The 25,420-nt window shown below is 41.5% G+C and overlaps 1 long non-coding RNA gene across 2 annotated transcripts in view; it reads right to left on the bottom strand.

Moving 5' to 3' along the window:
- Nucleotides 1–25,420, bottom strand: part of LOC128848890 (uncharacterized) — a 166,726-nt gene that overhangs the window by 95,198 nt on the left and 46,108 nt on the right. Inside the window, exon 3 of one of the 2 annotated variants that reach the window (XR_008447121.1) lies at nucleotides 11,837–11,994. This is a non-coding gene — a long non-coding RNA (uncharacterized LOC128848890). Of the gene's footprint in view, nucleotides 1–11,690; nucleotides 11,995–25,420 lie in introns of those variants that run through there. The other variant, XR_008447122.1, reaches the window with a different exon arrangement.

A 25,420-nucleotide genomic window follows, 5' to 3' on the forward strand; every position in this document is an offset into this window, starting at 1 on the left:
AGGGGGAGGGGGAGGAGCGGAGCCGCAGCTCGCTCGCCGCTTGGGGGAGGAGGCGGAGAAGAGGCGGGGGCGGGGCCTTGGGAAGGGGATGGAATTGGGGCATACCCCCTTGTGATGAAGTGAGAGTGTTCTTAATGTTTCCTCTGAATACTGTATGGGTTCCTCAGTTTCCCCTATGCATTTCTTAAGTCTCCAGTGAGCATACGTAGCCAACACTCTGTATCATGGCAACAAATGGCTGGGGCCCTTCCCCCCCCTGTGCTCTTGCCCCTTCATGCCCCGGGGAGGGCCCACAAACATGTTTGGTGCAGGGCCCACAAAAAGTTAATCTGGCCCTGCGTTCAGGTTGTTACCAAAAGCAGCAAAGCATGGTATGCACAATTAAGCAACAAATACACCATATATCCTCCAGTGCCAAGGAAGAATGGAGCTCACTAAAAAGTCATTAAGATGGCACACCATTATGTCTAGGTATTTGAGGACATATGGTATGTTTTCACTTAACGGGGCACCTCATGAACTTGGTCAGATTATGTCACAATCTCACATTTTTCCCATTGGTATTTTTATGCATACATTTCATTTTTACAAAAGATTTATAGTTTATGGTCCAATTTCAGCACAGCCTCGCTGACTTTAGAAACATAGCATGGTGTGTAAGTGGTGCTGCATTTGGCCGGGTAAAATTCTGAGCCAGATTGAACTGGAATGTATAAGTGTAATTAGGGCTTCCCCACAGAGTCACTACTAATCATGGCACATAATTATGGATGTTTCCGTAGTTAAGTTTGTGTGCTTTTGGTTCCCATTGATCTCTCAGTGGGCTGCCCTTGTGCCTCTGAAAGTAGAATCTGGCAAATAACAGAGACTGAATTAAATATTGATGCAATACTTTGAGAATACTACATATTACATTTAACAGCCCCTAGGGGGAAAAGACCTCATAATGAAAATATGATTCACTGTAATTAGAACACTGTGAAGATAGCCATAAAGAGTCCTGTGGCATCCGACGAAGTGGGTATTGACCCACGAAAGCTTATGCTCCAATACGTCTGTTAGTCTATAAGGTGCCACAGGACTCTGTGTCACTTTTTACAGATTCAGATTAACATGACTACCCCTCTGATACTGTGAAGATAGTATCTGTATTATCTATATGTTACTTTTTAATTTCACTTTACTTTGTTTTTCTTAAGGTTAAAGCTAAAAATAGTGACCTACTTACTACACTAACCAATAGCGTAAGCTTTCAATTAAGTATCAGCTTCACTAGCTGTTTTATTTAGGCATTGCTCTAGAGCATCATTAACATACCAGTCATTCTCATTGTCTGTTAGCATGTCAAAAATGATTGAAAACAAATATACGTAGTCCTGAAGTGTTTCTCAGTTTAGTTTAGAAATGCAATAGTGTTCAGCATTCTGTTTCTCCAAGTGTGTCCTGTAGTTAATTACCAAGTTAGCAATCAACAATGCTGGAGACATGTTCCAAATAAACCCTTGAGATGTGCTGTGCAGATGAGCTGATGGATTAAACTGATCGTGCATTACATTTTCTCCAAACAGAATGACAGTATGTCACAGAGGACAGCATCTGTGCAGGAATCATGGGAGGTGCAGGGGGAAGGGGAAGTCTCAAAAGGTTGATAGTATTATTGTTCAAAAATATCATAGCTGCTAAAAACTTGGTTTTCTCTATGCAAACACACACAGACCTCTATGTCATGGGCCAACAATGTGCAGGTCACATGGAAAATCTCTAAAGCAACCCCAACGATGGTGGATTGGCAACTGCTTTACAAGATGGGGCTAGAGTAGATCTAAATAGTCAAACTGGTGGTAGCATTGATGAAGAACTGGAAGAAATTGAGTTGGTGCAGCTGCAAGTTCTTTCCAAGACAAAGAGCTCTCTATGGAATGCTTTGCCATACACTCAATTTCCTTTATAGGTAGTAGCCCCTTCCATTTATCCATTCTAAATTAATCTCCATTATAGTTCTACTGTTCTGCATTGGAGGATTCAGAAAGCCATAGGTTAAAGCAATCCTTAGACAAAAATCAGCCCAGAGACTCAGCAAATCAGGACCAGCTCCTTAACAGAACCTTCCCATTTCCCCCATGAACTGAGTGGTTCTTGGTGCAGGAGAAAATCAGGTCCATGAAACCCAGAAGATATAAATCATGATCAACTGTACTGAAACCTATGGAGTTATGCTTACTGGCTCAACGTGGTATAAATGAGAGGACAGTCTGGCCCATATTACACAAGACTATTCACAGAAAATACACTGCTTGTTGTAACCTATGCAAGCAGTCTTGTGGTTAAGAATATATTATATGAAAAACATGTAGATTTGTAAAAAAATATGTCTCTTCCCCAGTACTGCTGACAATGCCTTCAATGTATGTGCTGCTTTTGAGGAAGCAGAGAGAGAAGGAGTTGGAGAACTGTAAACCAATGTTTAGAGAGAGATCATTATGTATTTTCTTTGCTATCATTTGGGAGCACTTAAGATAAAGTATCAAACCCCAGATAATAGATAACAGCACTTAGAAAAGATTGTGCTGTAAGTGAAAAAACACAAAATAAGTCCATTGGGTATTATTTGAAAAATACTGAATTGCTAATAAATTTTCTACTTATTAATTTTCCTTTATGAAAAATTGGCCAGAATATACAAATCCAGTCAAGCTCCTGGAGATCAGAAGCACCTCAACAGTTCTGCCTGGAGGGTATATATTTTAGAGTAGACAATAAAGGTCATGTTTTTAGTGTGAAGAACCCCATTTGCAATATGTATGAGCAATTTTGTGCATGTTTTACCATAATTGCACATGTAATAATCACAGGTTCACATGCAAATAGGACATCTAGATACCCATGTGCATGTGCAACAAAAGCAATTGCATGAACAATTGCAGTAAAATGTACACCATGCAATTCCACTTGCATCTTTGTCTGTGGGCTTTTGGCCTCAGAGTTTGGCCCTAAGAATTGCTGATTTCACACGACTGCACGACTGACCATTAGTAGCTACAAACCTACACTAGTGATTTTGATATGATCAGGTGGCATAGCTCAAGTTAATGAGTAGGAGCAGCTCCTTTTTCAGTTGGCCATGGAGTGCTAAAATGCAGTGCACTGATACAAAAACACTTGCCCCAAAACTCCATGGTAATCAGTCACACATAAAATGGTTGGTCAGTAGCTAACTAGTTACTTCTTGATAATCTACTTGATAAAAGGCTGAGTGAACTGTATGGGGAGAAAAAAGAAGTGTGAAGGCATTTTGTTTTATAAGGCCTTGTCTACACTACCGCTTAAGTCAACGTAAGTTACAATGCTCAGGGGTGTGAAAAACCATCCCTGAGTCACGTAAGTGATATCAACTTAAAGTAGTGTCTACACGAGCTACATCAGCAGGAGACACTATGTTGACGTAATACGTCTTCACCAGACACGCTAAACCAGCATCGCTGGCAGCAGCACTGATTTAGCATGGTAGTGAAGATAAGCCCTTAAAAGTAAGTCAAACAAACATCCAGGCTGGGATTTTCAAAAGTGATTTGTAAGCAGTTTTCAATGGGATTTGGGTGCCTAACACCCTCGGGCCTTATCTTCATAAGGGAAAATGGTGTGTTCTTACCTTGTTTTAGCTAACACATGATACAATCCTAGTGAACGGTTTCAGAGTAGCAGCTGTGTTAGTCTGTATCCGCAAAAAGAAGAACAGGAGTACTTGTGGCACCTTAGAGACTAACAAATTTATTAGAGCATAAGCTTTCGTGGACTACAGCCCACTTCTTCACAATCCTAGTGAAGTTGCAGTATTAAGATGTGTCAGCAAGTCAAAGTAATCCCTAGACTCCCCCATAGTGTTTACCTTGACCTGCTAACTCGTGAAAACTACAACCTGCCTTTTCTTCATTAGGATTTTACCTCAGACTGGTATTTCCAATCCAACATATTGGATGATAGATGACACCTATTTAACAGTTGGAGATAATTCACAATTCACCCTGATTCTTAGCCCATAAGAATCAATCCTCACAATAAGCAACAAGTAAATGAGACAAGGCAGTCTGTGTCTGGAATTTAGACCTTTACAAAGCAAATTATTGTGACTTTTCTGCTATAATTTTGAGATTTTCTGCACTGAACAGGATGTTAGGGTGTCTTGAGACATGCAAAGAGGCTTTAGAATGCTAACTGTGCAGGAGCTTATTTGGAATTTTACCTGTCCCAGGATCAGAGTGATTCTGTAGATCTTGAAAGAGTCTAGCAACTGCTTATGATATTTTGTTCCTGATGCATATTCTGAATAACCACATAGCTCCAAAAATATCCTATCCTTCCACCTTGAGTTTGGCTTACAGCAAATGCAGTGCTGGATGTTGCTGACAGCCAATTCCTTCAAATCATCATGGAAGTCAGTGAATACAATTGACTCATCAATGCTTTCAGGGAGAACATAAGTCTGTGGCATGAGACACTGGCTGTCTGATGAGATCCTTACTTTCAGATTAACTTTGTGAAGACTTTGACAACTTTAGGGTCTGCTAAAATGCTGTTAATTACTGGAGAGGGTTGCTGTGTCTCATGTAGAATGATCTCTTGTGACAGTTTTGCTGTAAGCCACCATTTGGAATGGTTAACAAAATGCAACAGGGGATGGTTACTAACACATAATTAAATGAGGAGCCACATATCTCATTAACAGCAGCTGGAGTTCACTTCTTGTACGGAGTTTGACACCCAGTCCTAAATTCAGGGATCTCTGTGCAAATCCTTCAATCATCTATGCTCACCCCGCATGTCAATGTGCTCAGGCACAGTACAGTACATTTAGTATTTTTAAGAATCAATTTGTGTCTGAAAGTCTGGTGAATAAAATCTCTTGGGGAAAAAATTACCAGACTATTGCTTTTAAAAGGACTGGAGTCCTAAATTAGCATAGCGCTTCCAATAAACAGCATGCTCAGTCCTTAGCTGTGGCTCTCTGCTACCTTTATAAGCCCCAGACTAGGTTTTGCCAGGGGCTGATCTGGTCCCCAGCACAGCTTAAAGCAGCCCCTGTTGCTCTGCACTGTGCCAGCCTTAGATCACCACATGGCAGCAGTGCTCCAGACTGGGAAGCCTGTTACCACAACGTCACTGCCCCTTTGCACAGCTGCATCAGCACAGAGATGATATCATGGTTAAAGAATCTGGCTCTTTATTACCAAGATAGCTTAAAATATCTTAGAATGTAGGTACTGGCATGCCAGATCAGTGGTCCATCTCTCCAGTATCCTGTCTCTGACAGTAGCCTATATCAGATGCTTGAAAGGAAGCTTAGAAAGGGGCATTATATGCAGCAAAATGAATAGGGAGGAAGTTTCTTCCTAATCATAGGCTGTTAATGGTGAGTTTAGCTCATCTGTTTAGTTATTTATACCAAATCTTATAAAATAAAAGAGGTAAAACAGATGGTTTCTTCTCACCTTATAATAAGTATTTGTTGAGGTGTTTTGTTCAATGACATAGTGTGGCAGTGAGTTCCATTGGTTCATTGTGTAAAAAAAGTATTTCATTCTATCTATTTTAAAAGTGTTGCTTTTCCATTTCATTCAATAAATTCTGAGACAGCAAACAGGAATGAGCATTTAACCTTTTCTATACCATCCATTTTTACATGTATTGTGTCAGTTCTTAGTCATATATCCTTTCTCAACTAAATAGTCTGATTTCCTTTAATCAACCAGTTAATGCAAAAGTTTTAAGGAGTTGGGCAAAGTTATCGTGCTCTTACTATCTGACAGCAGTCAGTCAAGGAGGGGAAGAAAAGGGCCCATTGGCTGAAGACTCTACTCCTACAACCAAAAAAATGAGTAGAGTCAATGGAAAAGAAAGAGTGCTACTCATCTAGATGAGGAGTCCAATGATGGAAGAGCATTCCTAGTAGCAAACCATGAATTGTGGGGAGATATGGAGGGGAAAGGTGCTCCTTTCTATGTATTTACACTCCCAGGGATAGTTTTTGTGAGCTCAGCAAAACAGAGGATAGGCTCAGAACTAATCACTCTTAGCCATGCAGGAAATTAACTACAGACTATAGCAATTCCTTGGCCTCTTGGCCCCAAGTACAGGAGAGACTATTAGGAGAATGATGAACAATGATGCATGGGAGACAGGATTAATTTGCATCAGTTCTTGTGCCCTTACCAGCCATGCAGTGTGTGTAGCTGATTTTTATTCATGAGACGTGGGGCATAGATCAGCATTCATGTCACACTCCCCATCAGTACCCAGGATGGGACAGGAAAGCAAACATTCATCGATGAATCCTGGTCACATGCCACATGAGGCACAGTACACATAGACTAAGGAGAAGAAGACTCATGAGAAGTGGAAAGAGGACTGTACGAGGGTGTCAGGTTCTAGTTCTCTGCATAGCTATTTTTCTGATTCACCCTGGAAGCCAGGCCAGGTGGATCCTCTTAGCTCCAAATTAAGTATTAAAAAAGTTGGGAGCATCTTTAAGATGAGGGACTTCAATGTAGGGAGAAACGGTGAAAATAGACAAGCTCAGAAGGTAGTTCAGGTTGAGAACTGTTTCTTGTTATTTAAGTTAATAATTATAACCTCAAGAAAGCAGTCATTATTCAGTGTATGTGTTTAGTATGTCAGCAGCATAAGAATGCTATCTGCTTATGCATTTTGGGGACTTAGCTTTGGTTCTGAATGTTTCAGAATCATTCTGCATACATCCCAAATGGATACAATAATTAGCAATGGATTTTCTACAAAGGAAACCATTTGAGGAGTACAGACGCTCCCCGGGTTACGCAAGACCCGACTTATGCAAATTCGCACTTATGGACAAAGTCACATAAGCCAGAAATAGGATTTTCGAGTTGTGGAAATTTTTGCTTAACGTATGGGTATACATTTCTGACTTATGCAAAATTCGAGTTACGCAAGGCTTTCCAGAACGGAACGATTGCGTAAGTCCGGGGGGTGTCTGTATAAAGCAAAAGCACTGAAAAAACAGGGATTACTACTGCACTTGGCTATTTTTGAGTATGTCCACGTAACAAATACAGGTATAACAAATTCTGTGCATTAGTCATCATTTTTATTATTATTCATGGAAGCATTTAATGAGTGTAGATGAAAAAAATGAATCATATGTTCTTGTCCTGGCTGATATTTAAATGCAAGTGCAAAAGAATTCATTGTTGGTATGCGATGTTAGCAAGATTTACAAATCCCAAGGTATTTATATGTTCTAATTAGCAAAATGTGCTATGTAACAAAGATATTTGCTGGCATAAAAAAAAAACAGTGAATTTCCTATACACGTAGCTGGTACTTGAATTTTATAATTTCCCTGTTGCTTTTTAAAGTGGAAGTTGAAAAGCAAATCTTATAATAACAAGAAAATACAATGCAATACGTTCAAATACAGGCATGTTCCATTTGACTTTGTTGTTGAAAGGTGCATTTCGCTGCATTTCCCTTATCATAAGTGCTTTATTTGTCTAAGTATTAATTAGTTTTCACTTAATGGACTAATTCGTTGAATAGTATTTGTAATACCCTTGGGATATCCTACTATATCTTGAGGGTAAAATTTATCCTTGATTCACTGGCGTAACACTTATTAATGTTAATGGAGGATAACTATGCACTGATGTCAGAAAGCACCCCTTTAGATCTTAATTTTTCACTTTTAAAATCCCATTTGAAGAACTCCCCCCTTATGTTAATATATAAACTTCTGAATCCTCCATTTCTTGCACAATCAGATCACATTTATGCGTAAAGCAAGTGATCCTAGGTGTACTTTTAGGCTGATATACAATTACCACCATTCTTTCTGCTTCTCTCCCTTCCTTCAAGTTTCTAGCTTCTGTTCTGCTTGACTTCATGCTAGGGAGAAGGCAGGATTGTAACAGTATTTATAGAAAAATACCCACATTTGAATTAACTACTAAGAGAAAAGGGCCCAATTCCACTCTCACAGCCCTGTAAATCAGAGTCTTTCATTGAAGCCCCTAGAACTATGTCAGTGTAACTTTGATGTGAGATTAGAATGAGGCCCTAGGGCTTTCAAAACACTCCATACAAATTAGGGCCAGATTCTGCTTTCTCTTTCATGCACCTGCACAGTAGGGCTATGGAATAAGGAATCAGAATGCCAGAAATGGCGCTGCTTGCCCCTGACAGTGGGTCAGGAGAGGCAAAGAGTAGGGGGAACTAGGACTCTGCTCCACTCACGCCATGCACCAATCAGCAGAGCTGGATTGCTGTATGCGGGGGAGCAGGGGGTATATTGCACTCCTTGCAATGTACTGCAGATTGCACTGTCAATGAAACTGGGAGCTCTGGGAGGCAGTGACCTCTGAGGCACCTCCTAGGTTGGCGTGTCTCCACATCATCTCTAATGCAGAGCTATGGCAAAATGTCACAACGCAGCTCTGAGAGATTGAGTTAAAGTCATAGTTCTCTGTCAGCCTATGTAGAGTGATCAGATGTCCTGATTTTATTGGGACAGTCCCAATTTTTGGGTCTTTTTCTTATATAGGTCCTATTACCCCTCACCCCCGTCCCAATTTTTCACATTTGCTGTCTGGTCACCCTACTATCACATAACCCAAGAGCAAAATGGCACAACATGTGCTAGGAAAAGCAAAATGTGTACAATCTATGACAAATCCATTTCACCACTAGAATGCCCGGCTGTGTGCAGCTAGCTGTATTGTTAGACCCGTACACCAAGGAAGAGGGCATGGCTGCAAGAATAAGGGGTGTCAGTCCTCTGTTCCCCACCCCAAGTAAACATGCCTTAGGGAGAGTATACAAGAGCATATGTTGAAGCAGCCCCTGGAAGCTTTCCCATATACTGCTAGAAGAGTGTGAAGTACATTGATCATGGAAATCTCAATCATGAAGGCAGATTCCTGTGCAGGAGCCAGCCAATGAATGGTGATATTGATTACAAAGCAGTATCCTCCACAACGGAATGTGTGCGTCTTGGAATGTGGTCTGTGGCCAAGCTCTCTGGTAATTAATCAGTCCTACGGCAACCTCAACAGTGCGATATAATTACACGTCACTTTTTGTCACTGCCAGTAACCACAGTCCCGTGAGTGAATGTCTTTTGTACACAGAACATACTGTATGCTCTTGTGGTGCCTTGGTATGGTGGGGCATTGTCGCTTAGCCCTACTTCTCTTTGCAGCCACAGTAGCGCTCAAAGGAGGTAGATAGGATTAACTTGTGCTCCTTGTTCACTGTTGGCCCAGTTCTATGGATACATTCCATTCCCATCAGTAACTGTCATCCTTGGTCATATTTGTGTAAGCTTTTGCAGCATACTCATCACCCACCAGCTTTCCTTATTTGCCTGGTAACGTCATCTTCAAATCTGCACAGCTCTAGGGGATTGGGCACCTTTTATTGTACATTTCTGAGCATATCATGCTTTCTTGAGTATATCATGCACTGATGAGGATATACTAGAGAAGAATAAGGTTTCACCAGCAATTCTAGGGCTCTGTAAGGGTTTCCAGGGTATGTGTTTCTTTCCTCTAGAAACTGATAACTAAGTATCTTGTAATTTGCTAGGGTATTAATGATCAATAAATACAATGGACAAATTTCTGCCTTCCAATAAACATGCGCAACAGCTACAGACGTCAAACACGTATCTAAAGTTAGAATATGGCTCCACAATGTAATAATGTTTTGTCTACCTCTCACATATAGTAGGAACCATACAAATATTTTAAAGGGCTCATATTTTTATTCTTCTTAGTGATATATTTTTAAAATAGCCATAAAAACCATGGAAGACAAACCCAGACACTCAAGGTCTGCAGTCTTACCCCTTCTGTAATCAGACACACTCGTGCCAAGTGAATGCAAAATGCCACCATTCTTATTTGACAGGGTTTGCACTCCCTTTGCATAGGTGTAAATGGCTACCGAAGGGTACATGGCAGTGGAGAATGAGGCCCTAAAACTCATGCTTCTGACATATTCACTGTACTGCTTACTAGTGCGCCAGATGAGATTGGCCGTGAGAACAGCCTTCATTAATCCTCCCACAGGAGCATGGATGCTAATAACTCTGACCTTCTCAAAAAGGGGATATGGAAATAGAGATATGGGTTCCTGTGCTCCAGGTCTTCTGAGTCATCTGAGAAGCAACTATTGTAAATCCCAAATTAACAAGTACACACTGTTCCTAACTCTCCCAACTACTCTACTTCTTGACAGTTCAGCAAATTTTCTGTTTATCTTTATTCAACAGAAAGTAGACCTGAAGAAAAACACTGATTAAATAAACAGCTTGCAGAAATATACATGTCAATGAGATGTGTTTTTCTTTGTATATAATAAATTATCATGTGCATTTCAAATGATTCTGGAATAGGAAAGAAATCATATACAGCCAGAAGGAGCTCTTTGCATTTTCCTTGCCTACAGTACCTTTAATTTTCATATTTCTGACATAATCTGCTTTAATCTAAGATTACTTTACATATAACTTCATGTAGCTATATCCCTGGCTATATCTAGCCTCAAAAAATAAAATAAAATGTAAAAAGCTACTCCAATAATAATAATGTCTTTGAAGTCACTAGAGATGACAACATTGGATAAAATCTGAATCCTCAGCCAAATTTTCACCCTGAATTCAGACCGAAAGTTTTCTGAAGTTTGAAAAAGTTTGATTTAACTGCAGCATGCACTTCCAGATTTCAGCCATAAGCACGAATGCCAAAATACCTCAAGGAAGTGAGTCCTCTCCATTAGTAAAGTTTCTCTGAGTAAAAGCAAAAAGACCCTGACACCTAATGAGAAAATCTGCTGTCACTGGAGATGGGCACAAAGTTCTGCTCTGAATCCAGAACTGGATCCAAATTTTCCATTGTTTGGGGAACTGAGATCTGTAGCTTTGGTTCAACCTATTACAGCGAATAGGCCAAGCTGCAAAGTTTGGGTCAGCATCCAGATTTGAACATGCCCAGAATCTGGAGGTGTTTAGAGCCATTATTTTGGTTCAGACCAGGCTCCTGAGTTTTACAGACCCAAAAATTTCAGATTGTTCAGAAAAAAAATTTCAGATTAGTTTCTAAACCAGGGGTCAGCAACCTTTCAGAAGTGGTGTACCAAGTCTTCATTTATTCACTCTGATTTAAGGTTTTGCATGCCAGTAATACATTTTAATGTTTTTAGAAGGTCTCTTTCTATAAGTCTATAATATATAACTAAACTATTGTTGTATGTAAAGTAAATAAGATTTTTAAAATGTTTAAGAAGCTTCATTTAAAATTAAATTAAAATGCAGAGCCCCCGGACCAGTGGTCAGGACTCAGGCAGTGTGAGTGCCACTGAAAATCAGCTTGCATGCCACCTTTGGCACGTGTGTCATAGGTTGCCTACCCCTGTTCTAAACCTTTAGTTCTTATTTAAAATGAAATGGTCCTTTTCTATTCCCCCCTTTCCGCCCCCCCCCCCCCCCCGAGTTATTTATCAGCCTGCTACACTTGCTTTTGGAACAGATGTTTTCTCTTGCCTTTGAAAGCTGTGCTCAAATGAAGCAAGACCACAACTAGCCTTTCAGAGACATGCTATTGACTTAGCTCCTATAATGAATCACATACTGGCTCTAAGAAGAACAGGAGTACTTGTGGCACCTTAGAGACTAACAAATTTATTAGAGCATAAGCTTTCGTGGACTACAGCCCACTTCTTCGGATGCATATAGAATGGAACATATAATGAGGAGATATATATACACACATACAGAGAGAGCATAAACAGGTGGGAGTTGTCTTACCAACTCTGAGAGGCCAATTAATTAAGGGTGTGCTGTAGCAACTCTCTTTGTTGAGGGTCCGCTGCTGGTGGTTGCTTAGTCTCTGCAGTGGCCTGCTTCTTCCTATGACTTGGCCTTCTGGCCAGGTCACTGCAAAGTCTCTCCCCTTCTGTGGTAGTCTGTGGCCAAAAAAAAGCAAGAAGAATGAATGCAAATAAACTGAATTAATAAGGGATAGAGAGGAATGACTCTCTCTCAGAATGCATCAGGATCTGGTCCTCCCTTCCCTTAGGGAGGGCCTTCAGGCAATGGTTGTCTGGGAAGCTCCTGCCTTCAGTCATCCCTTTCCTCAAGAGGTGAGGGTTAAAGGTCTGTTCTCTTCCCTGGTCTGCCCACAAGTGAGCTCTTCTGCTCTCCTTTCAAGCTCCTCCTGCTCTAGCCTATACATGCCTTGCAGGTGTGGCAGAACTAAGCTGGCTGAGCCCAAAGTAGCTCCTTAACACCTTGTTGTCCAGTGAGGGGTTTGGATACCCCATCGCACCAACATCAAGGGCCCTGGGAGACCAGAAGAAGGTACTACCCTAAAGAGTGCTCTCTTTCTTTCTACTTTTCCTCCACCCCAACTCTTCTTCTTTACCTTAGTGTTTAGTATAATACATGGGGGACACTGTTTGCAAACTCTGTGTTTGTGGAAGCTCCTGGTCTGAGAGCCCAGAACTGAAAACTACTATTTCTATCCACTCCCCCACCTATCTGATTAGGAGGGGACGAGGTCAGTCTCTATGCCTATTCAAATCCGTAGCAGTGACTGCCAACATGAAAGCCAATTGGGGTGTAAGTTTTAGTGATGCCTGTCCACTAGGAAATAGACTGTGGACTCTGTTAGAGAACCTCATCTGTGTAGCTATCATGCATTTTCTATGTGGTGATAATCTAGTTTCTTTTACAGGATATTTTGCTTTGTCTAGTTATGTGGGACTAGAACTTGCATGCCGATACCTAAAACCATATTGCGTTCACAAACAGAGACCAGCAACAAATGTAATTGATTCAGACAACATATGTAAAAAAGGTAAACTACATCAATTTGTTTCAGGAATCTGCTCTTCTATCTTTCACTAGCAGGTACTTATATGCCCCAGTGGATGATTAGCCTGTGGAACTCATTGCTATGGGATGTGGTGATGGCAAAAAGTATAACTGGGTTAAAATAAAGAACTAGATAAGTTAATGGAGGATAGGTCCATCTATGGGTATTAGCCAAGATGGTCAGAGATGCAGCCCCATGCTTGGGGCAACCCTAAATCTCTGTCTACCAGAAGCGGAAGACAGGGTTGGATCACTCCAAAATTGCCCTGTTTTGTACAGTCCCCCTGAAGCTCTGCTACTAACCGTGGTCAGAGACAGGACACTGGGCCAGATGGATGATTGATCTGCCCCAGTATGGCAGCTCTTCTGTTCTTGACTCATTAGCAGAAGTCTTTGGTAGTCTTGCATTTCTGCCTCTCTTGCTTCTCGTTGCCTTATTGCCCCAGACCTGCAACTGGCTGTGCCCGTGTGCACTATTGACTTTAATGAGGCTCCATGAGGGTATAGGGGTGCACTCAGTTGCTGTCAATTTCAGGATTATGGCAATAAACTGAATTCTTTGAGGCAGTTATGGTTCCTACCCCTGTGTTGTACAGCACCTAGCACAACAGTACCCCGATTACGGTTGGTCAAGGATTATCAATAGTAAATAATGTCTAGTGCTGCATTTTCTTATTTCAAAGCTGAGGCATGTAGTAAGTGGGAAAAGAAGCACAGAGTAAAAAATTCAATTTCTAGCAGAAACAATGGGATGAAAGTGATCTTGTACATGGGCCCGGAGTTATTAATTGTAGCCCTAGGGATTTTTCAGAAATGTTAATGCCAGAAGGAACCATTATGATCATCTAGTCTGAGCATGTGCATAACACAAGCCACAGAATTCTTACCAAGTGAAATCAAGCCCATAGCTCTTTGCTGAACTAGAGCACATCAAAGAACAGGAAATACAAAATATACAGTTTATACAAATGTTCAAGTTGTGTGGAATATCCAAAGGGCACAGGGCGATAATGAAAGTCAGAAAGATGAGAATAGCACACAACCGTGTAACTTTTCTTTGACACCCCTTTTCACTTGCAATAAATAGAACAATGATGGGGCTATTTTTCTCAGAGGAAAACTGCATGTGTGTTTGTGTGTGTGCGTGTGTGCATGAAACGTTTGTAATGTTAATTTCTTTGCCCTCTTGATCACATACAGGGGTATTAGGCCTGTGCAAAAAGCTCCAGTAGATCCCAGAATCCACAGTGAGTCGTTTCTAAACAAAATACAATCCATGCTTGGGAATGTTTCCTCAATAGGAGCTGATCTTGTTTGAAAAATCCTACTTCTCCCAACTTCTGCGTTCCTTACATTTGCTACATGGCACCACAGCCATCCCATTGCTCCCAGGCTCCAAGGACCATTTCTCACACACACATTCAGAAATAGAAATTAGCAGTGACCCTTACTAGATTGATGGGATTCAAAGGATCAGAGAATAGGGTTCCTAAACTTCACACACATTCATATGCAACTCCTGCCTAATTTGGGTGTGCAATTACAATTGTATGTGATATCTGGGAGTTCCATGCACACATTACCAGTTCAGTAGCTTACTAGTTACCTAGATGTGTAGTTAACTAACGTGCACATGCAGCCATGGTAACTGTGCCCTTGGGTGCACGTGTGAAGTTCAGAAAACCACGCACTACAGGTGTGAGATTTTTTCAAAGTTAGTGCATACTTGTAACGTGCTAGTTTTAAACACATGGTTGTTTAGTTAAGCATTTTGCCGTAGTACAGTAAATGATGGTTTATTTAAATCTGGGTTTTGGTGATAAAGCAACAGAACTTAGAAGCAATGTATTTAGAGATGGTTTGTGGAAGAGGCTCAAGAATAGCTTTGATGAAGCTAATCTTAAAGTTAGTGCCCACATGAAATCTGGCCCATTTGAAATCAGTGAGAGTTTTTGCCTTGTTATTCAGAATGAGAACCAATAAACAGATTCGCTATCAATGTAACCCCGGATACAGGATAAGCTGCACTGGAACAATCACCAGGTGTTTCTCAAGTGCAGATCAATGAATCATTCTCCCAGCCAGATCTGCACATCGTGATAGAAATACCCTGATAAAAGTGGTGTAAAACTTGGCCATGGCTAGACAGAGAGAGGCACAACAAGCAGTGAGGTCATTGTAAGAGTCTCCACGATGGGAACATTGCTTTGCTTTGGACCTGGGAATCTTTACATTGACTCATTGCTATTATTATTCTGATCATGGTAACATGCTGCACAAATACAGAATGAGCAGGTGGACTTTGCCCTAGAGAGTTTATAATCTAGGTATAAAACCAGAGACAACAGGTGGAGACTGACAGAAGGAGAATCAAGCTCACAGTAAAAACAAAAATGTCAAGGAGTTTCATTTATTGAATGAAATGAAAACTATTTTAGTCATTTAACTATGCTGTTATGTTATACACAGAGATGGCACATTTTTTTTTATTATAGGGGACTATTAGAAAAGAAATACCAGGTTTTATTACGATCTACCTTACCCATGTCATGTATTTACCTTATACCTCACTCAGTTGTGTTGAGATATCAGAAATATTTTATAAATGGTATTAGAAAGCGAGCTACCACGGTACAGTAGCTAACATGACTGTCCCGAAGCTTGGTACTTTCTCCTGATCATGAATATACTCTTGCACCTATATGCTTCTTCAGCAGCAATCACTCCAACAAAGTGCAGGATGCCTGCCTGCCAGTAAGCACAGAACTTTTGATTTTTTTGATACTAGGGATTCATCATATTCTGAATGATTCAAATAGTTCCAGCTGCATTAATATCAAACTGCTGTTTTAAAACAAACTGCTCTTCTGAAGTCATCTTGTCCCGCATTTGACGCTGGCAATAACAGCCAAAAATCAGCTGTCTGATCATGCTCGGTCCCACCATATCTATTATTTTTAAAGCCCATGGAATGGAAAAAGAAAACAAAATTTCACCCCCATACCTTAACAGCCAAAGCAAAAATGTGCCATCAATTTAAATTGATGCTGTTACTGCACTGTACAAAAGCCTTTAAATTAGATTGTTTCCCTCTAATGATTGTACGATCCTGGCTGTAAACATTTCTCTACAGCTTTTCCTGGTGTTCTATCCTGAACAGCAATATTGATGCATGATTAGATGGTTGACTTCTGGCACAGGCCAAAGCGAATGCATAAAAATCCTTTTGCCTTTTAAAGCACTGGCTTAATTCCATGCTTGTCAGACACTATTACAATTTGACTTGTTAACAGGAAGCCATGGGTCAGACTATTGCACATGTAGCTTTTAAATTTCTTTAACAGCTAAGAAAACTAAATTTATGCTGCATCCTCTTCCTTTTGCTTCACAACACACAGATTCTGAGCCAGCCACCCCAGTGCTACAACACTGACAAGAAGCTCCAATCTGCCAAAGTAGGCAGCCAAAAAAAATTAGCTGTCATTATGTCCTGCAAATAGATTGTTTTTAAAGCAAGACTAATGGGAGAAAGTAAATGTAGCTATAGGTTCCTCTGAGCTGTTTAATACTGTAATGTTCTGGTTCACTGCAGGTGCTCAGATACTAAGAGAACTAGTATCTAGAATAGTTTCACCACTTACATGGGGAGATCCAGTGTGCATTTCCTTAATGTTTGAAGTTTCATGAAGCTCACTTCCAACCCCACCTCTCCGGCTGTTTGTCCAGAATCTGTTTGAATGATTCTGATTTTTCCTGCTCTGCTCCTTAGGTGCCGCTTTTCCTGAGTAATGATGGCTGATGCTCAGGGCTCCGTTCAAATAAAATAATCCAGAACTTTTGAATGATATTTATGTGAACTGGCATTAGCTTCTGCATCTGTGTAAGAAGATGGGAATCTCAGTAGAGGACAGGGATTCTCAGGAGATTCAGAGTGTTCCTGCTTCCTGTCTAGAGCACAGCCCAGAAGGGAACAGATGCGAAAAAAAATGAAAAAAAAAAAAGTAAGTGGAGATGGAGCTGAGCAAAGATAACAGCATGGGGCCTATAAGAGGGGTTCTCCTTTCCTTGGGGCCAATTCTGCCAAACCTACAGACACAGTAGGATCTGGCTCTCTCTCCACCCATCCCTAATGTGGAGGAGAGAGAACCTCTCCCTTCCCTGCAAAAATAGAACCCACAATATTAGCTCTCTTGCTAGAGTCCCAAATTAGTCTATGATCGATCTGTCCAGGGCAGTACTCTCGGGGCTTATTGCAAAAAGGGCTTTCAGAATTTCACTCAGCTTCTTCGATTTTACTTTATGCAAACTTACTTTTCTGCTTCCCCGCCCCACCATTTAAAGAAAAATATACACACACACACACAGAGAGAGAGTATGGTTTTCTTCATACCTTTCATCAGGAGAAAAGTTTTCTGTATCTTTCTGCAGCCTTTTCCTTAAAGAACTATATTGACTCAAAAGATCAAAGGGAAGAATAGTTCAGGGAAAGCTTCTTCTGACCAGTCAAATATAAACCTGTATCTTGAGATCCATTCTGCACTGATAAAAGCTTTTCCTTCCCAAAATGTATTTCTTTGTAACAATAGATCTGATCCTGCCATTCTTACCCAAACAAGTAATCCAATTGACAGAGTGGCAGGATAAAACCCAATGACAGCTCTTCATCTGCACTTAACAGGAATATCAAAATATGACTATGGCTTAAAGTTTTGCCTGAAATAAAGAAAATGGTGGAAGATGACAGCATGCAGTTGGGCACATTTGTGTACGCTGGGTTTTCTGTATGGCTCAAAGCCTTTGATCTGTCTTTCTTGCTAAGGACATGGAAATGATGGGGAAAATAGCAGATAAAAATCTCCACATTTTCAAGTAAGAAATAGTTCAGTCTAAATCAATTCAGGCTAAACTCCAGTCAGTGTCCGAACTGAGGTCAAACATAATGTTATCATGGTAAATGTCAGCATTTAGGAGTTCAACCAGAAATTGACTAGTCTTTATATTCATCCCTAGTTGTATTTTGGGAACTATCTGCGACTATTAGTGAATTATTTTGTCATGTGTAAAGTATTACACATTTGAGAACCATCATATTTCAAGGACACATTAAAATATGCCCCTATTATGGACCATGCTGATTTTTATAAATCTTTATTTGCAGGTCCCAGGATAGAAAAATAATTTTAGTAGACGCAATTTATTCAATACTTCAGCAGCCAAGGGCTTCACCAGCACTCAGGAACATAATCATATAATGACAGCACTGGAGTCTGTCAGAGTGAAACGAAAAATTCATTTTCAGATCCTTTTGATCATTTTGCCTTGCATGAGGATAAGCTTTGTCATATATGTAAAGCTCTTATATATTGTAGACATCCTGCACTTATAGAATCAATGTCTTCCATTAAGGGGATCGAGTCTTTCATTGCCAATGAAAGAGTTCATTTGTCTTTCTTTTTTGGACTCAGCTATTAACATTAGAAGAGACTGACTACTTAACCAATACTTGTAAGAGGAGGCTGAAAGCTTAGGCTTGTTTATTTTCTTATCTATCTTAGGTACTTCTATGGCCCACATTACTGTAGCATCTGGGCCTATCACAATCCTTAATGTATTTATTCTCACAACACTGCTGTCAGGTAGGGAAGTGTTATTATCCCCATTTTAAAGATGGAGAACTGAGGCACAGAGGAGATAAGGGAGGTAGGTACCTAAATACCTTTGACTGGGCCGATGTGACTTTGGTAGCCAAATGACCTTAACTCTGCCCCCTTAGAGGCACTGGTCTCTCCTCTTTCCTTCTTTGCAGAAGAAATATGCAAAACATGCACCATAGGATGTCGGCTTCCTAACGTGCTTCAGCCACACTTGTATCCAATACTCAGTGTGCTAGTTTGTCACCAAGTAACAAGTCTCTATAAAAGAAGGGACCAGGAAAGTCTGAGGCTAGTGCCCTAACCACAGAACCTTTCTTCTTAACCAGAATCTTTGCTTAACTCTTGATTTTTTTTTCAAAGTTTTGCTTGAATGACAGGTCACTTTATAAATGAAACATTTGTCTGCCATCTGTTATTGACAAGATAATTAGTAGGGTGAAGGATTCAAATCTACCCAGGGGAAAAAACTTCTCCTTTCATATCAAGTTCATTTTGAAACCTTTACACAGACTTAAGAGCCTTGGTCTGAGGGTGATGGTGTAGGGAGAAAGTCTGGTTGCAAGTAGGGAGTTTCCAAGAGTTTAAGAAAATGTAGATAAGCATCAGGGGGGGAAAAAAGCTTTTGGTTCTCCTCTTCACCAAAACTTGCCTTTTTTTTTTTGGAGTTTTATTCAACAGGAGGGTTTTCTGGTGATAACGTACTGACTGTCTCTCTTGACCTGGCTATTGGAGACATCAGTATATGGTGGTGATGTTACCTTTGCAGGTCACCATTAAAAGGTGTGAAAATCAATTTACTGAAATTGAATGTGTCAAAACTTAGTGAGATTTAAAGTGCCTTCATTTGGAATCACTGCAGACAGTAAGTGAATTACTAAAACTAGCCCCCCTTAATCATTCTGTCCTGCAAAAGAGACTAAAATGTTATTGATTACTAACCTTCAAGTGTGTGAAAATCTATGAGTCTATTTACAAAATATTTTCATAAAGTTCCAGGAAAAATCTTCGGAGTGTACAGCCACACGTACAGTTCTGTTACGTGGGTGCACCTTCTACACTCAGCAGAAATTGCAGGGAGGAACTTAGATATGTCCTTCAAGCACTTTGGGCCCAATTCTGCTCTCAGCTACGCCCACACAATGCCCACAAATACAATAGGGGCTGTACAGGCACATTTGAGGACAAGTTTATAAAACGTGGACGAAACGGTTTTGTGCTGCAAGTTGTACGGTAAGCTACATGTAGAGCATCAGTTGGTTAAAAAACCCCAAATACACCAGATTTAATTAAGGCTAAACTAATTGCATAAAGCACTAAAATCCTCAGATGGAAGCTGGACAGCACAGAGATTTTTGGAAGCCCGGGGAAAAAAAAAAAAAATCTAAAACTGAAGACCCACATCCTTTTAAAAAAATGAACATGGAGACAAGAGAGTTTAAGAAAAGAGGTTATGGAGAGGGGAGAGAGGGCCCCCACCTGTGGGGTCGCTCCCCTCCCTATGGTGGTGCTCCAGTGTGTCTGTTGGGCTACTCCTGATCCCAGACCTCACTGCCCATGGGAGTGGTATAATCAAGTCCTGACCCCGCTCCTACCTGCAAGCCGTCAACCTGGTGGGTCACCTTGGGTCCAGTGAGGTAATGCCAGTGTTTGCAATAGAGGGATCTAGGGCAGATATCTTGCTATATTGATGGTGGGTACCAAACCTGAGTGGTACTGCAGCCCCATGCAGCAGATCCCAACACCACTCACTCAAATTTGATCTGGCTGCCCCTCTGTCATTTATGGGGTACTATCAAACAGAGTGCCCCCATGCTCCAGGTTGCCGTGGATAGAAAGTGCTGTACAACAAAAATCTTATTAGTTATAGGGAGAAAGTCCAGTAAGTTTTACTTAGTGGGACAGAGAGTAGGCAGATGCTTTAGCAGAGATTGAGCCATAAGTCTGTAGAGTCTGTTAATATTCATCAAATATCTCTTGCTTTTCTAATATTTTATAACCTCAGAGTTTTTCCTCTCACCTCATACCAGATCTGATCCTCTGGATCCATTCTTTCTTGGCTTGTAATGATAAAGCCTTTGATCCTGGGTGAGGTGATACATCTAAAAATCAATAAGGTGACTTCCATGAACCTTTTTTGAAAACTGTCCCTATAATGCCCTTGTAAACATGTGGGCTCACCCCTGCAGCACCTCCTGCTGGTCATCCATGGGAATTAGCTCTGCCAGCTTGGAGCACCCTCCGCAGGCTGGTGATCCACCTCGCCACTTGGCCCCCCCATGTCCCTCCCAGACCCACTGCCCCTTTATCTGTGGGCTGTCCCCTGGCAGTAACCCCTTTCTCTTTGGGTCTCCCCTCCCAGGGGAATCCCCACCCACTAACCCCACCTCACCTCAGTGTAAGGCTACTGCCAGTCACCATCTAGCCCCACTCCCTGGGGCAGACTGCAGTATAAGCCACTCATCACAGGCAATGTTGGGTCTGGACCTGCTGCCCCTATCTGGAACCCAGTGCCTCTCTAGGGCCTTGGACAAGGCCCTGTAGTCTGGGAAGTTGCCAGCCTGGAGCTCCCCAGCCCCCCTGGCCTTTCCCCAGCCCTGCCTCACTTTAGGCACCCTGCACTTCCCAGCAGCTAGGCCCTTCTCTCTCTCAAGGCAGAGAGAGATTGAGTGGGCTTCTGGCTCACAGCCTCTTATAGGGGCCAGCTGGGCCTGATTGGGGCATGGCCACAGCTGAGCCTACTTTCCCCCATCAGCCCAGGTGTCTTGCCCCAGCCACAGCCCTCTCTTGGGCTGTTTCAAGCCCCGCGAGGCAGGAGCGGGTAACCACCCCACTACAGCCCTGTAAATCATTCAAGAAGCAAACTTTCCAAGCAAATTAATGGGTTACTTACCTCCACTATTTCTTCCAAGCATTGTACTATCTGATGCCAAAATATTTGCATTTTCCTCCTCCTCTTAATCCTCATGCCAGAACTATAGTACCTTGTTCAGTGCTTATGCCTGTCTCAGTGCTGAGTGATTTTCATTAAGTTTATGCATTTTTTTTCCTAGTGAGCAAACTGAAGCTCATACAGAACACAGTTTTTTTGCATATCCACCGAGACTTCAGATTACATTGTTTGCCAATATGTTGGAAAACTAGTCAACAATTTAACAAATGAGAAGTATTATTATCCCAAATGGAAGATTTACTGAGCTTTATAATCCACAAATAGCTTAAATCTTTTCAACATAAACATGCACCACCGAGTTACCATTGAGGGTCATGCAAGATTTAAAAGTAGATCCCTTGATAACTGTGGTATTACTATAGGGAAGGAATTCAAACTCTAGGAATAAAGACAACATGAAGATATGTAGAGATCTCCCACTAAAGCAGAGATCACAACTCAAGGACCAGATCAGTCTGTTTTAAGGGTGAATTGAAATGCTTTAACTCCTTTTGTCCCAGTGAGAGCTATGGAGGTCTCTGAATGCAGCAGAACCAGTGTGGTTCCACTGAACAGGGAGGGGCATGGCCCAGAGAGGGACATGCAAGGATCCACCGTACCTCCTATGGTCAGTAGGCCAGCAGAACAGATACCTGATTGCAGACCAAGAAAGTGGCAAGGTGGAGGAGATTGTGGGTTGGATAATGGTCTCACAATCCTCTGAGAAGATTCTTTTCAGGTGGCCTGGCATAGGGACTGAGATTTGACTGTAAATATTTAATAAATCTTGAAAGGTGCTTAGGATCTTATCCAAATATACACTTAAGAGGAGACTTTCAAGGTGGAATGAGGCACCCAAGGTGCCTGTCTTCTGTGCCTTTGAAAATCTCCTCCTCAACTTTTAACATTACAAATAAGTACAATTTAAAAATTAGCCCACAAGGTGGGTTGTTCTTTTTGTTTTGCCCAGCTGACAAGATCTGTATTCTGTGTTCCTCCCGCAAGTGTTAATGAGACTGCACACTCCAACAGCTCCGGTTGAATGCAACTATCTGCCTTGATTAAGTGCCTATGAAATCACCTCCCCTAACAAGACAAACACAGAACCCTGATACAGAAGGAAATCATGTTCAAATACTTTGCAATGTGTTAACTAATAACTCATGTCTATCCCTGGGTTCAATTTATTATTTACAGTCTTAATTTCTGTCCATGTTTATTTTTAAATGATCATTTGTTTCCAAAAACACCCAAATATGCTAGGTATTGTGCAAGCCTAAAGAGAGGCAGTCCCTTCCCCAAAGAGCTTACATTCTACAAAGACAAAACACACACAGGGGAGCAACCAGGGGAACAACCAGGGGAGAACATGGCTAGGTGGTGATTGGCTATCCTATCCCTACAATCTTGCACTTCAGTTCACCTCTTAAAGGATTTTGCTGGAAACTTCACAAGTACATTTGGACAATAACAGATCAGAATTAGCGCAGTACTAACTCCCAAACTTGCTGCCCACTACCACACACAATGTTCTAGAGTGTCCATTTTGACTAAGAGGAAACTGAGCACTAGTTTTATTTCTGAAACCAATGTATTACCGTTATTGTTTCAGGATAGCCCACCTGCTAATCTTGATGGCCAGTTCCCACTCACACATGACATATTGTGACAATCACTTTAAAGGTCCTTAAGTAAATTGTTTATAAATTGTTACTTTTTATTCCTATCTTCTAAACTTCATGGGGGCCTAAGTGTTTTCAAGTCTAAAGCCTACAGGAAAGGCAGATGAGAACAGAGCAACCTTCAACAGTGCAAAGAATCTTTAACAGAACAAAGAAATGCCGCAGCCACTTATTTATTCTGAAATGTGTGTAATTTGAGGGTGGTTTACACTAATGGCAGTGATTTGCATAGCTTCCATGGTGCACCACAGTGAAATGTTAGACCCAGGGAAGCAAGCTGATCCCATGCATTTTTTCCCTTTTCTTCTTTCTCTCTTTTAAAAAAAAAATATTAAAAGCAAAATTAGTCTCCTTATTCAAGAAAACATGAATGCTGGAGAGCTAGGAATGATCACCTGGGTTTGAAAACAAGTTTGCTCATTTGTTTTTAACCCATGTGCATTAGGAGGGAGGTACACATCCTCTATAGAGATGGAGATTGGTAGGAAGGTAGGATGAAGCTATTGAATAACAGAGATCCTTGGAGCACTCCCCGCATACTAGACCTGCTAGGTGCACCTTATTTCCTCTATCCGTAAGGGCGTCAGCTGTGTAGCTTGCTAATATTTATTAAACACGTTACCTGAAGTGGTGGATAGGGATCAGAAGCAAAAGACTAAAGATGAAACCTGGCCCCGCTGAAGTCAGCTGCAAAACTCCCCTTGACTTCCATTCTAAGGGCCCAACTCATACTTGCCACACAGCTCCTGTGTGCCAGCATAAAGAGGCAGTCAGCTCACTGTACCTGCTCCCCTGGGAATGTCCCTGGTACAGACTGAGTCCCCACCAGGCATTGGGTCAGCATATCTGGATCTATGCAATTCACCGCAGGCATGCCCCCAGTGTTTCTTATCCATCAGAGGGGTAGCCGTGTTAGTCTGAATCTCTAAAAAGCAACAGAGGGTCCTGGGGCACCTTTAAGACTAACAGAAGTATTGGGAGCATAAGCTTTCGTGGGTAAGAACCTCACTTCTTCAGACTTGCATCTGAAGAAGTGAGGTTCTTACCCACGAAAGCTTATGCTCCCAATACTTCTGTTAGTCTCAAAGGTGCCCCAGGACCCTCTGTCCCAGTGTTTCTATATCCCAACCATCAGAATGATCCATAGGGGCTATAGGCAGCTGAGCACAAGTGAGTGCAGCCCCTAATGCTGCTCTAAGCGGTACAAGAGGTCAAACTGGCAACAAGCGGCCCTAGTATAGAAGAGAATCCATGGTGGCCCTTGCTCTTTCCTATTCCCCTCCGGTCCTTGTTCCAGGCTCAATCATAGCACAGAAATTAATAGGGGCCTAAGTTCTTTGCTTTATGTTCTCTGCATCTCCCTGACGTTTTCCTCTGTTATGCTTTGGCTATCTAGGTATCCAGGGTTAGAGGGATTTCTCTGGTAGAATACTAAGTTGCAGCAGGAACTCAGCTGCTTCAATAGTTGAGAAACGGATAGAAAGAAGCAAGACTCCTCTCATCAGTTGTTGTCTCAGTGGATGGAATGAGGCTACCCATTAAATGAACCAGATGGGTAAACATGAGAGCTTTGAAGAAGCAAAATTACGAAGTGAGAAACTACTTTTTTTAATCTCCTGCTTTCATGTTTTGGTTGTCGGATTGTTTCTTGCTATGCTGCAACTGTTATTAACTTACTGATTCTAGAGATAATATTTAATTAAACTACTTTGCAGCTTACTACTGTTTTGGGATTTTGTTAATTAATCTTTATGTAATTGCTGTGGTGTATAGCAAAAGTGCTTGAATTAGACATTCTACCTCTTTCAGTACATATAATTTCTGAACATAACCAACCACCTGTTAACAAGAAGGGAGGGAAGAGTTTAGGACTGAACAGCTCTGAGCCAGTTCCTTTGACCTCAGCTGTTGGATTCTGTTATACAATTTTTTTTTAACATGAGATATACAAATTTAGGACATTTTTCTTGCTTTCACCCCTCAATCCAGACCCCACTTATTTAAATTGCAGACTGCATAGAGATCAGGCGATCGGTTGCAGGGCTGGCTCCAGGCACCAGCTTGCCAAGCAGGTGCTTGGGGTGGCCACTCCAGAGAGTGGCGGCACCTCCAGCTGTTCGGCGGCAATTCGGCGGACGGTCCCTCACTCCCGCTTGGAGTGAAGGACCTCCCACCGAATTGCCGCCACAGATCGCGATCGAGGCTTTTTTTTTTTTTCTTGCGCCACTTGGGGCGGCAAATACACTGGAGC

Source organism: Malaclemys terrapin, chromosome 14 (assembly GCF_027887155.1).
Source record: "Malaclemys terrapin pileata isolate rMalTer1 chromosome 14, rMalTer1.hap1, whole genome shotgun sequence".
Taxonomy (NCBI): Eukaryota; Metazoa; Chordata; order Testudines; family Emydidae; genus Malaclemys; species Malaclemys terrapin.